Below are 13,560 nucleotides of genomic sequence, written 5' to 3'. Positions count from 1 at the left end.
TGGTGCCCTTGAGGCATTTGCCTTATTTCATCAAACCGAAGCTTAAAGCATCAGACAAGCTCAGTGCATATAGTTGATTTTATTAAAACACATTAACGCTATAAATTGAAAAATACACATTGAAACATTTAGATCAAATGGATTGGTTAAAAGAACAGATACATTTCGGTCTACAGATTTTTTTTTTTGTCGGGATAGCCGTAGTCTGATTACTTTCCGGATGCACTGTAAATCATGACGATTTGACAAATATCCACTTTGTTAGATCAGATTTGTTGAACGGTCTTCGTTCCATTGACTCCTTTACCGCATCTATAATATGCAGCTCTGATCTAGGAGCAGGTTTCCCCTGTGTCCATGCAATATCACACATTGATCTAAATCGATAAATGTTATATTATATTGATTAAAAGTCACCTTGTCTGAGAGTGATTTTACATGTCTCGCCAGGGTAAGCCTACACGAAACACAGACCTTATTTTAAGTGTTTCTAAAATCCCCTATGGGAAAAATGTAATGGTGGAAAAACTATTGGAACCATTTCCCTGCTTGACCAATAGGTTTTACGGGTATTATGACACGCCCATGGTCGGGCTCTATAGAGAGAAGTAGTAATGCCATCTTTTTATAGGCACTAATTTTGCCATGGTTCTTTGGACAAAGCCATGGGGAAAATGAATTGCGTTTTTGGATAAATGCCAAAAATAAGGTCTGTGGGAAACAGGTTTAGGAGATGTTATACGTTTTGTTCTGAGAGTCTTTATCAGCTAATGTAACTTTTTGTGAATTTTTAAGGATTTATGTAATAGCTTTTTTTTAAGGTTTCATAACTCATTAACTATCTCATAGAACAAAACCTATAACAAGGTAACTCATTTCTGGGATTTAGGACTACAGGCTGGCATGCTCTATAGCGCCGTATACAGTGGCCAGAAAAAGTATGTGAACCCTTTGGAATTACCTGGATTTCTGCATAACTTGGTAATACAATTTGATCGGTTCTTCATCTAAGTCACAAGAATAGACAAACAGTCTGCCTAAACTAATAACACACAAACAATTATATGTTTTCATGTCTTTATTGAACACATTTAAACATTCACAATGTAAGTTGGAAAAGGTGTGTGAACCACTAGGCTAATCACTTCTCCAAAAGCTAATTGGAGACCAATCAATGAGACCAGATTGGAGATGTTGGTTAGAGCTGCCCTGCCCTATAAAAAACAAACACAATTTGAGTTTGCTATTCACAAGAAGCATTGCCTAATGTGATCCATGCCTCGAACAAAAGAGATCTCAGAAGACCTAAGATTAAGAATTGTTGACTGGCATAAAGCTGGAAAGTGTTACAGAAGTATCTTTAAAAGCCTTGATATTCATCAGTCCACTGTAAGACAAATTGTCTATAAATGGAGAAAGTAGAGCACTGTTTCCACTCTCCCTAGGAGTGGCCGTCCTGCAAAGATGACTGCGAGAGCACAGCGCAGAATACTCAATGAGGTTAAGAAGAATCCTAGAGTGTCAGCTAAAGACTTACAGAAATCTCTGATCATGCTAACATCTCTGACGAGTCTACGATACGTAAAAAACTAAACAAGAAAGGCATCCGTGGGAGGACACCACAGAAGAAGCCTCTGCTGTCCAAAAAAAACATTGCTGCACATCTGAAGTTCGCAAAAGTGCCCCTTGATGTTCCACAGCGCTACTGACAAAATATTCTGTGGACAGATGAAACTACAGTTAAGTTGTTGGAAGGAACACACAACACTCTGTAGAGAAAAAAAAGGCACAGCACACCAACATCAAAACCTCATCTTAACTGTAACTGCTACTCTCTGTTTATCATATATGCATAGTCACTTTAACCATATCTACATGTACATACTACCTCAATCAGCCTGACTAACCGGTGTCTGTATATAGCCTCACTACTGTATATAGCCTTGCTACTGTTATTTTTCACTGTCTTTTTACTGTTTTTATGTCTTTACCTATTGTTCATCTAATCCCTTTTTATTGATTTTTTAATTGCACTGTTGGTTAGTAAGCATTTCACTGTAAGGTCTACACCTGTTGTATTCGGCGCATGTGACAAACTCATTTGATTTGGAGGGAGCAGCATGGTTTGGGGCTGCTTTGTTGCCTCAGGGCCTGGACAGCTTGCTATCATCAACGGAAAACTTGGGAATTCATTTTATCAAGACATTTTGCAGGAGAATGTAATGCTCTGTCAGCCAATTGAAGCTCAACAGAAGTTGGGTGACGCAACAGGACAATGACCCAAAACAGAAGTAAATGAACAACAGAATGGCTTCAACAGAAGAAAATATGCTTTCTGGAGTGGCCCAGTCAGAGTCCTGACCTGAACCCGATTGAGATGCTGTGGCATGACCTCGAGAGCGGTTCACACCAGCCATCCAAAGAATATTGCTGAGCTGAAACAGTTTTGTAAAGAGGAATGGTCCAAAATTGCTCCTGACCGTTGTGCTGGTCTGATCTACAACTACAGAAAACGTTTGGTTGAGGTTATTACTGCCAAAGGAGGGTCAACCAGTTATTAAATCCAAGGGTTCACATACATTTCCCACCCTGTACTGTGAACGTTTACATGGTGTGTTCAATAAAGACATGAAAACGTATAACTGTTTGTGTTATTAGTTTAAGCAGACTGTATATTGTTGTGACTTAGATGAAGATCAGATCAAATTGTATGACCAATTTATGCAGAAATACAGGTAATTCCAAAAGGTTCACATACTTTTTCTGGCCACTGTAGCACCACACTGACATGATTGGTTGACGGTAAGTGGGGGCGGTACTTCCTGTATAAACACAAACTCCCTTCCTTGACTACTTCCTTTCAGCAGTGTGTATCAGGGAGATTCCTAGATGTGAGACGTGTGCAGGAGGACCTGAAAGAAAGGAATGTGTAGTATTGATGGAACAAGTTGTGTGTGTAAACTGTAGGGGTACCATGATGCTGGAGATCAGATGTGTCCGGTGAGAGAAAGACAGGTTGAGGTTACCAGGATCACAGTAGTGCAGAAGGTGTTGTATGCTGAGGCAGTGAAGAGAGTACTAGAGGAAGATGGGTCCAGGGTGAAGGATTCTGAGAAGATCTCTGTGATTAGGCCGAGGTCAATAGAGAGTGATAAGAATAACATGCTTCACAAAGTTTTTTGTATTTTTTTTTTTATGTTTTATTTTTCGCGTTCATGGCCATAGTTGTCAATTGTACCGCAGCAATAGAACGTAAATCACAGCGCATAGATGTTGTGGTGGCAGCTGCAGAGAAGTACTTGGGAGTATGAGATTTTACTGCAGAAGAGTTACAAGGTGTTTTGAACGATAAGGTCCCGTCCTCCAAGCTGCTGGCCTGGTGTAGGATCAGAGGGCCAAAGTAGTGGAATAATGATGAGGATTTAATGGGTGTAGGGTCAGTGGTGTAAAATACTTAAGTATCAATACTTTAAAGTACTACTTAAGTTGTTTTTTGGGGTTATCTGTACTTAACTATTTTAATTTTTGACAACTTTTACTTCACTACATTCCTAAAGAAAATAATGTACTTTTTACTCCATACATTTTCCCTGACACCCAAAATAACTCATTACATTTGGAATGCTAAGCAGGACAGGAAAATGGTTCAACTCAAGCACTAATCAAGAGGTCATCCCTACTGCCTCTGATCAAGCAGACTCATGAAATACAAATTATTTGTTTGTAAATTGTGTTGTGTGCCACTGGCTATCTGTAAAATAAATAATTGAGCTGTCTGGTTTACTTAATAGAAGGCATTTGAAATGATTCATAGTTTTACTTTTGATACTTAATGTAATGTGAGCAATTACACTTACTTTTGATACTTAAGTATATTTAAAACTAAAGACTTTTACTTAAATTGTATTTTACTGGTTGACTTCAACTTTTACTTTAGTCATTTTCTATTAAGATATCTTTACTTTTACTCAAGTATGACGATTAGGTATTTTTTCCACCGCCGTGCAGCATTAGTTGATTTTCCCCAAAGCGTAATGAATTCAGACTACAGAGAGCAGTAGGCTGATACACAGCCAATACAGTAGGCAGCGGCATGCATCTATAACAATTGTATGCGGACCACCATAATACCAAAGAAGAAGAAGACCACTTCCTTCACCACAGCTTTCGTGAAGCGGAAGAAGTATGAATGCACTGACAACTGCGGAGGTTGAAATGCTGTAAATGCTGCATGGCCACTGCAGAGGTCGGATTGAACATACATCGGGTTTTACTGGTTTGCTGCACGTATAGCTCTGCTGTAATCAGTCTGGTATTTTATAGGCTTCCCTTACTGGTCCTTAGAGAATTACAACTATCTGGACTCTTGAAGAGGACGTTGTTCCAACAGACTCTGGTAGAGTAAGACGATAACATGATTCTTGGTGAAACGGGTGTTGAACGTTTTATTGACTCTAATAGATCATGTACAATCTTATCCAGGATCTTTCTGAAGTAAGATTAGCCTACATCAGACATTTATTTGTCACAATTTATGTCGAGTTGTGATATTTACAATTACGTTTGATTGCTCTGGTCTAGCTGTTCTTTCTATTAATTCTGTGACAAAGAATAACTAGAGTGCGGTACACATTAACTTTCATGTTTTTTTATTTAAAGAAACGCTGATGAAATAATATCTTCGACGATGGATCGGGTACGTTTGGTTTACTTTTATTAATAGTATAAAATGTATTGGCCTAGTTATCATCTTTGATATTCCATATCCATTCATTCCATTTGAACAGCTGGACAAAATAAACATTGATGGTAATAAAAACCAGGGATATTATGTCCTTCAGCAAAGTAGCCTACTAGCCTAAAGCACACAGTTTGATACAAGGCAACGAGCAGGTAAAGTCAGAACCATGGAGAAATAAGCCAGAATGTTGTTTTTACATGGAAGCCAATCCAGAAAAAAATACATTACAACCTATGTGTTGTGATTGTGTTGTTTGATGCTGTTAGTTCATATAACTTGACACAGCCGATACAAGACAAAGACGGAGAGCACAAAACATTTTGCATGTAATTTACTTGCCTAGTTAAAAAAAAAAAAAAAAAAAAAAAAAATCGGACTTCTAAACAACAATTGATTTAGAGTTACCTCAAGTCGCAAAGAAAACAGGGACTATTTAAACACCATTTCAACTTCAACAACATCTAATCACCAATGCTTAGTCTACTAAATTCACAACTAAAAGATACCAAAAACGATTTAGTCCGATAAACCTAAGCTAAATATGTCTATCCATGGTACTGATATCTGTGTGTGAGTGCAAGTAGAAAAAAAACCATGTTCACGCACCCAATTTGTAGAGAAACGCTAATGCCATCCTCCTCTTTCATGTTCCCTGAACGGTCTATGACTGTCACGCTTTTAGTTTTTGTTGTCCTAGGCTACCTGGCTAAAATGCTTGCTCGCTAGCCTAATTTCCATTCATAGTCAAGGATGCGCCAGGCCAGCTAGTTAATAACCAATTTTGAAATGATTACTCTTCCTGAGAAGTAACTGAGATGCGCATCTCGCTATGCACTGGTAAAACATTTCATTTGGACAATTATTATTTCATATTTTGTGTTATATTCAATTATTTTATAGTCGTGAGTTTTCATTATTTCCTGTGTCTATTTAGCTGAAATTCTTTCATCGGATTAAAACAGCACCATAGCTTCCATAACGTGACCATTGGACTTAAATGTTTAACTTTGTATCTGCAACAGTTTTTATTAAATGTATAATGTATCGCTCTCACGTGCACATTTCTGTCCATTAAGAACCAACGATGTGCGACCCTTTTGTAGCTTTTCTGATAATGCTCATTTCTTTTCAGGCAAATCTCAGAGTTCTATCTGAACGGGTCAGCATCTTGGCAACAATACAGCTGCTCATAGCTAACATTAGCTTGCTTGTCCAAAGTCCAGCAGCTAGCCTCTGTAGCTAGCTAACACCAGTCAGCTGAAAGCAAGCTAGCTAGTTTAGTCTCGCACTTCAACGTTTTTGGTGATTGCTGAAATGTAGCTGTTTACTTTGTGCATATAGCCTACATCATATCGCTGAGTATGTTCAAACTCAGAATATGCTATCCTGTTCTTTGGAATGTTTTCCGTTTCCTAATGTTTCTTAATTCCTGCCTTCAGATGTATTAGACTTTTTAAAATGTAGACAACATGCATCATTGTTGGATTCTTCTTGTATAGGCCTACCTCAAGTCCCAGCAGTGTGTTAACTTAATTTAAACTATTAACTTGATAAATAACTTACTAAATAAATTAATAATTTTGAAGACCCTGGTCCTTCCACCACCAGCAGTGCAGCTACCAGTCCCAGGGGACCCCTCAAGGAGGTATACTGACAGACAGCTGTAGGGTACATTGCTTTATAAAATAAGCAACAACCGCCTAGACCAATTTCAGGATTTAATTTAATCATTTAAATTGACCATGTTTTATATTTTTAAATAATGTTTTATAGGGTTGAATAATGGTAGGCTAACATCAAACCCATGGCCCTCACGCTAGCTCCACTTCTGCCTAGATACTATGTTAACAAATCCCTAATTGTCTTTCTGTTCTTCCAAAGTGTTCACTTATTCACTTCCCTTCACTGATTGGAAATAAAATGACGTATAAAACATATGGTGGATACACCCACTAGCCCATGACTCCATCAATCTAATTATGTTTCTCTTTGGTACAATTTTCACAAGTATGTGGTACATTTTCACAACTTTTTAAGCACAAAAATCTGTTTCAAACTTAGCACATTTTCAATTGATTCGTTTTGAAAATATTTTTCTGTCATTTGTTTTTAAACTGCTAAAAACTGAACTACGAAACCAGAATTATATAGTGTGTAGTTTTTTAAAAAGTACTGAAATAAATTTGTTTATTCCATTCATTATCTGAATGTTGTTGATACACTGTAAGCTGTTGATTTTTAGATGTGGCTGCTGTTACAGTAACAAGTCACATAGACAAGTGGATCTTGAGCAATGTTGCATGGGGCAGAAATTGCACCAGGCTACACCAATGGCTTTTTACTGTAGGTTTCTGCTACATTCCACAATACCCCTATATCTAATGGTTTCTTCTACGTATGTACTGTATAAGGATACTGAAACTATAAGACTGACATTTTTCTCAACATGCTCCAACTGGGATAACTAGCAGCAATAGTTCTGGTGTTTTAGGTTTTGCGTCACTGGTTATTTGAAGAAATCATGATTTAGCAGGTGTTACCGTCTTTCAAATTTCGGAAGGGGAGAGGACATTCGGCCCGTATCTTGAGAGACGGGGGAGCTTCTCATTCCGGTTCTGCTCCTCGTTTTAGCATCTCCTAATCTCTCCCAATATGTATGAACCCAGAACTTAATCCAGTGACTAACCAATTACATGACACTTAAATTCTGTGTTAACCAAGATTAACTCAGGGTGAAAGATGTGTTCAACTCCACTGAATGTTGAATCAAAGGTTCTGAACATAAGACTGGATATTACAAAAATATATACCACTTCCATTTGAAAAATTGGCCGACGTGATTGAGAAACTACATATGTTTAAAGTAGTGAACGATTGCACACTTCAGGAGAATGGTCCATCCTTATAATACCTCCTGTCAATCAGAGATTTAGACTAAAGTAATAAAATGTTTGGTCTAATGATATTCTATGTACAATACTTCCTGTGGTCACCAGGACAGAGCTAGTCCATCCCCCTCCACTCTGCCGGAGTCCCCTGGTCACAACTCTCCCGGTAGCGCTTTACTGTTGGGTCTGAAGAGGGTGTCTGTGCGGCTGGTCGACTGCAGGAAAACACCAGGGCAGAGTGGAACTGTGAGAGAAGAACACGAGGAGGGAGATGGAGATTTGATTTCATCAAGTAAGAACAATGGGGGGGTGGATTAGACTACAATCTGCTTCTGCAACTTCTGTTGATTTGATAAAAATATACACTCAGTTACCAGATTATTAGGTACACCCATCTAGTACTGGGTCGGACCCTCCTTTGCCTCCAGAACAACCTGAATTCTTTGGTGCATTGATTCTACAAGGTGTCAAACGTTCCCCAGGGATGTTGGTCCATTCTAACGTGATGGCATTACGCAGTTGCTGCAGATTGGACGGCTGCACATTCATGCAGCTAACAACCCGTTTCATCTCATCCCAAAGATACTCTTATTGGGTTTGGTCAGCAACAATGTTCAGATACGTTGTAGCATTCAATCGATGCTCAATTGGTATCAAGGGACATAACGTGTGCCTGGAAAACATTCTCCACACCAGATCACCACCTCGACTAGCCTGTACCGTTGACACCAGGCTGGATGGGTCAATGGACTCACAGCCACGTGACCCACTGTATGTAGGAGCGATCAATTTTTGTGAAAGGGGGTGGACCGAATAAACTGTCCGCTGAGTGTATGTTGCTATATTATTTGTATAATATTTATTTATGGACCCATATTTCCAAAACCTAGCAACTCAATGTCTTTTGTTTCAAAGGGGACTCCCATAACCATCGCTCTTTCAGTGGAAGGGACTTATCATCTGGGGAGCCTGAACAACATCATGTTGCTGAAGAGGCAGAGAAGAGTCTCTCCAGATCAGATCACCTCAAGAAAAACCAGCAGAGAAGTACAGTGAAGGAACCTCACCACTGTTACTCTGACTTTGGGAAGAGTTTTACTAGACTGAGGTCCTTAATTCACCAGAAGATTCACACTGGAGAGAAACTGTTCTGCTGCTCTCAGTGTGGGAGGGGTTTTACGGCATCTAATGCCTTAAAATATCATCTGAAAATTCATACAGGGGAGAGGCCTTACCCCTGCCTTGATTGTGGGAAAAGCTTTGCTAATTCAGGAGGCCTGACCATACACAAGCGTTTACACACTGGAGAGAAACCTTATAGCTGTGAACAGTGTAGGAAGAGCTTCAATCAGTCAGGACACCTGACTACACACCAGCGAACACACACTGGAGAGAGGCCTTATAGCTGTGATCAGTGTGGGAAGAGATTCAATCAGTCAGGGGAGCTGACTACACACCAGCGAACACACACTGGACAGAGGCCTTATAGCTGTGATCAGTGTGGTAAGAGATTCAATCAGTCAGGGGAGCTGACTACACACAAGCTAACACACACTGGAGAGAGACCTTATGTCTGTCTATGTGGAAAAAGCTTTGCTCGAGCTTCCACCCTGACTAGACACCAGCGAACACACACTGGAGAAAAACCTTATAGCTGTGATCAGTGTGGAAAGAGCTTTTCTCAAACTTTCTCCCTGACTAAACACAAGCTAACACACACTGGAGAGAAAGAAGCCTTATATCTGTGATCAGTGTGGGAAGCGCTTCAGTCAGTCAGGGACCCTTTATTCACGTCAGTGAACACACACTGGAGAAGGAACCTTATGTCTGTCTAGGTGGGAAAAGCTTTGTTTATTTAGGTCCAATGGAAGAAAAAACCCCACCAGAAAACAAAAACATGCCGTATTTCATCTCCCTCCTCTCCAGCACCGGTTCCAGATCCATAAATAAAAGATCAATAGAAAACATCTAGTGAACAGTCATATCCATCTCCCATTGTTAAACAGTTGCCTTAGTCTGATCACCATGGTAACCTCTGTGGAGCATAATATGCAGCTCTGATCTAGGATCAGGTCTCCCCTGTGTCTATGTAATATCACACATTGGGATCTAAATGAATAAATGTTATCATGGAAAATGTCATAATGAACCTGTGTGTGGGGGGGTGTTGATAATTGTATATTCTTTCATATACTCATGATACTATTATTATTACATGTCATTATGTAGAATAATGTTTCAACAATAGGTGTATATTCATTTATTCAATTGATCAATATATTAAATAAATTATCTTCTTAACAAGAATTTATCACTTTCATTTAAAAAAAAATATCTACATTCATTAAAAGGATCCTAAAACTAATCAATGACGCATTGAATAATAATATTCATGAGGTCAAGGTAAGAACTATGTATGTTGTGTCTTGTAACAACGGTTAATGTAATAACTTTTACATTTATAATGTAATAAAACCAGTAAATGTAATATCTTGTTGGTTAATATGATAAAATATTGAATTGTTATCATAACTTTTACCATTTAATGTAATAAGTTACGTTATCAGTCAGGTGAGTAACAACTTTAATGAATAACATAATAACTTCAACCGATTATGTAATAACACCTAAACCAATGTTTTATGTGTTACTTCACTAATCTTAATGCATATACCACGCTCCACCAATTGCAAACCCACACACACAATCCTATGCACTTGTACTCATACACAAACACACACTCTAATCTTCAAATTGTATTTGTCACATACACATATTTAGCAGATGTTATTGCGGGTGTAGAAATGCTTGTGTTCCTAGCTCCAACAGTGCAGTAATATCTAACAAAATACAACAATACACACACTTCTAAAAGTAAAATAACGTGATTATTGAAATATACACGCCTGTAGAATTTTCTATATATATATATTTATATACACACACACACAGACACAATGATAAAAAATCAACAGAATGAATCTGTAGCCCTTATAGTCAATGAGCCAGGGTGCTCGGTTGTCTCACTTGGGGTGAAAATGTCTCATAGTGGGTTTTTTTAAGATCTGTCCCTGGAGTTAAATGTGTTCTATCATTGCAGCAATGGTAGCTTTCTATGTGTTATTACTATTTCTATTCATCCCTCCATCCCATTTAGTTTTCCCATAGAGGTTTAACCCTATGACAACGTCAGATACAGTACATCAGGTTATTGCGCATTTTTACCCTTTAATCATATATCATTGGAAATATTAGATTCATAGCTATCCATCAGACACATCTTCAGAATGTTTAGATTGACAGAACTTTGATCTTCGACCTCAAGAATACAGACTTACCTGTATACACTGAGTGCACAAAATATTAAGAACACTTTCCTAATGTTGAGTTACCCCCACCCCCCTTTTCCCTCAGAACAGCCTCAATTTGTTGGTGCATGGACTCTACAAGGTGTCAAAAGTGTTCCACAGGGATGCTGGCCCACGTTGACTCAATGCTTCCCACAGTTTTGTCAAGTTTGCTGGATGTCCTTTAGGTTGCAGTTCTTGAGACAAACTGGAGCTCCTGGCACCTACTACCATACTCTGTTTAAAGGCACTTCAATATTTTTTTCTTGCACATTCAACATCAATGGCACACATACACAATCCATGTCTCAATTGTCTCAAGGCTTAAAAATCCCTTTTTAACCTGTCTCCTCCCCTTCATCTACATTGATTTGAAGTGACTATCAAGTGACATCAGTAAGTGATCACAGCTTTCACTTGGATTCACCTGTTCAGTCTATGTAATGGAAAGAGCAGGTGATCATAATGTTTTGTCCACTCAGTGTATGTCCATTAATATGTTATGAATATATTGTGTCATAAAAATGTTGAAGTTCCTCACTACATGTAAATATGAACGTTTCTGTATCTCACTTGTAGAAACGGGCTTGCTACATTTTCTGGTTGTAAGCAAATCACAATATCCAGAATTCATAGCGATTTCAGGACTTGGAGGACCGCCCCGTGAAGGTGAATCCAGTTGATGTGAGAAATATCAAACTGTTTGTTTGTAGCCACAACTTTGAACCAGAGGATTTTGAAATGGAACTAAAGTCTCAACTCATGTGGTTGCCATATCGTCGGACGTTGAGAAGTGATGCTATTCTATCAAATTCTTTTTTCCCTATTTTTTCCCCTTCATTTCAAAGATGAAGGCATCCAGTCAGCCAACACCAGAGCAGCAGAAAAGAGGACAATCTGATGTAAGGTCGCTAACAACCTAACTAGCTAGTAAACTACATTTGTATATCTAAACCAAAATCGAACTTGCTTTCCTGATACGCTGGCTAGACATTCCAAAGCATATCAATGTAAATAGCCATCTGTTATTTGGCTATGTGATTTGTTACTTTTTGAACTCGTTAGGTATTAGAAAGGAGGGGATTATCTGGGTGACTAACTGGTGTCTGTTGGGGGTGTGTATCAGTGGAGGCTCCTCCGGAGGAAGGGGAGGACCATCCTCAGTGATTTTTCATAAACATTTAAATGATAAAACATTGAAGTTATCCTTTTTAGATGAAACTATACTAAATATAATCACGTTACAAAGTAATTGATTAAAACATCTCTGCATGTGTATTTCCCACTGTGACGCATGGAGGAGGAGGTGTTATGGTGTGGGGGTGCTTTGCTGGTGACACTGTGATTTATTTCGAATTCAAGGCACACTTAACCAGCATGGCTACCACCGCATTCTGCAGCGGTATGCCATCCCATCTGGATTGGGCTTAGTGGGACTATCATTTGTTTTTCAACAGGACAATGACCCAACAAACCTCCAGGCTGTGTAAGGGCTATTTTACTAAAAAGGAGAGTGGTGGAGTGCTGCATCAGATGACCTGGCATCCACAATCCCCAGACCTCAACCAAATTGAGATGGTTTGGGATGAGTCGGACCGCAGAGTGAAGATAAATTATAGATAATACGTATCAGTGCTCATCAGCAATTGTACATAAACATTACACAACAACTTGAAAATCGCAAATTCAACAATGAATGGTTTGAAAGGAATCAGTGTAAAGCAATCACTAGCCTACTATTCAGTGGAGAGGATGTGTGGTCCAAGTCTGGGTTTAAGGTCTCTTTTCCAAGCTTAAAAGGATAAACATTCACATACAACATCATGGGCCAGAAAATGTTCAATATATTGGCCATGCTGTCAATCCAGCATGACTTCTGCCCCAAAAAAAGCCGGTACCGATTAATCGGCCGATTATTTATTTTTTATTTTTTTGTAAAAATGACAATTACAACAATACTGAATGAACACTTATTTTAACTTAATATAATACATCAATAAAATCAATTTAGCCTCAAATAAATAATGAAACATGTTCAATTTGGTTTAAATAATGCAAAAACAAAGTGTTGGAGAAGAAAGTAAAAGTGCACTATGTGCCATGTAAAAAAAGCTAACGTTTAAGTTCCTTGCTCAGAACATGATGGTTCCTGGTGGTTCCTTTTAACATGAGTCTTCAATATTCCCATGTAAGAAGTTTTAGGTTGTAGTTATTATAGGAATTATAGGACTATTTCTCTCTATACGATTTGTATTTCATATACCTTTGACTATTGGATGTTCTTATAGGCACTTTAGTATTGCCAGTGTAACAGTATAGCTTCCGTCCCTCTCCTCGCTCCTACCTGGGCTCAAACCAGGAACACATTGACAACAGCCACCCTCGAAGCAGCGTTACCCATGTAGAGGAAGGTAAACAACTACTCCAAGTCTCAGAGCGAGTGACGTTTGAAACGCTATTAGCGCGCACCCGCTAACTAGCTAGCCATTTCACATCGGTTACACCAGCCTAATCTTGGGAGTTGACAGGCTTGAAGTCATAAACAGGGCAATGCATTGCGAAGGGCTGCTAGCAAATGCAAAAA

General features: G+C 38.7%; 1 pseudogene; it reads left to right on the top strand.

Moving 5' to 3' along the window:
• The first annotated feature begins 4,270 nt into the window (after positions 1–4,270).
• On the top strand, positions 4,271–10,117 carry LOC115207981 (zinc finger protein 239-like; annotated as a pseudogene).
• Positions 10,118–13,560: the final 3,443 nt, after the last annotated feature.

Source organism: Salmo trutta, chromosome 1 (genome assembly GCF_901001165.1).
Source record: "Salmo trutta chromosome 1, fSalTru1.1, whole genome shotgun sequence".
Lineage (NCBI taxonomy): Eukaryota > Metazoa > Chordata > Actinopteri > Salmoniformes > Salmonidae > Salmo > Salmo trutta.
This window is presented reverse-complemented; position numbering and strand designations above follow the sequence as displayed.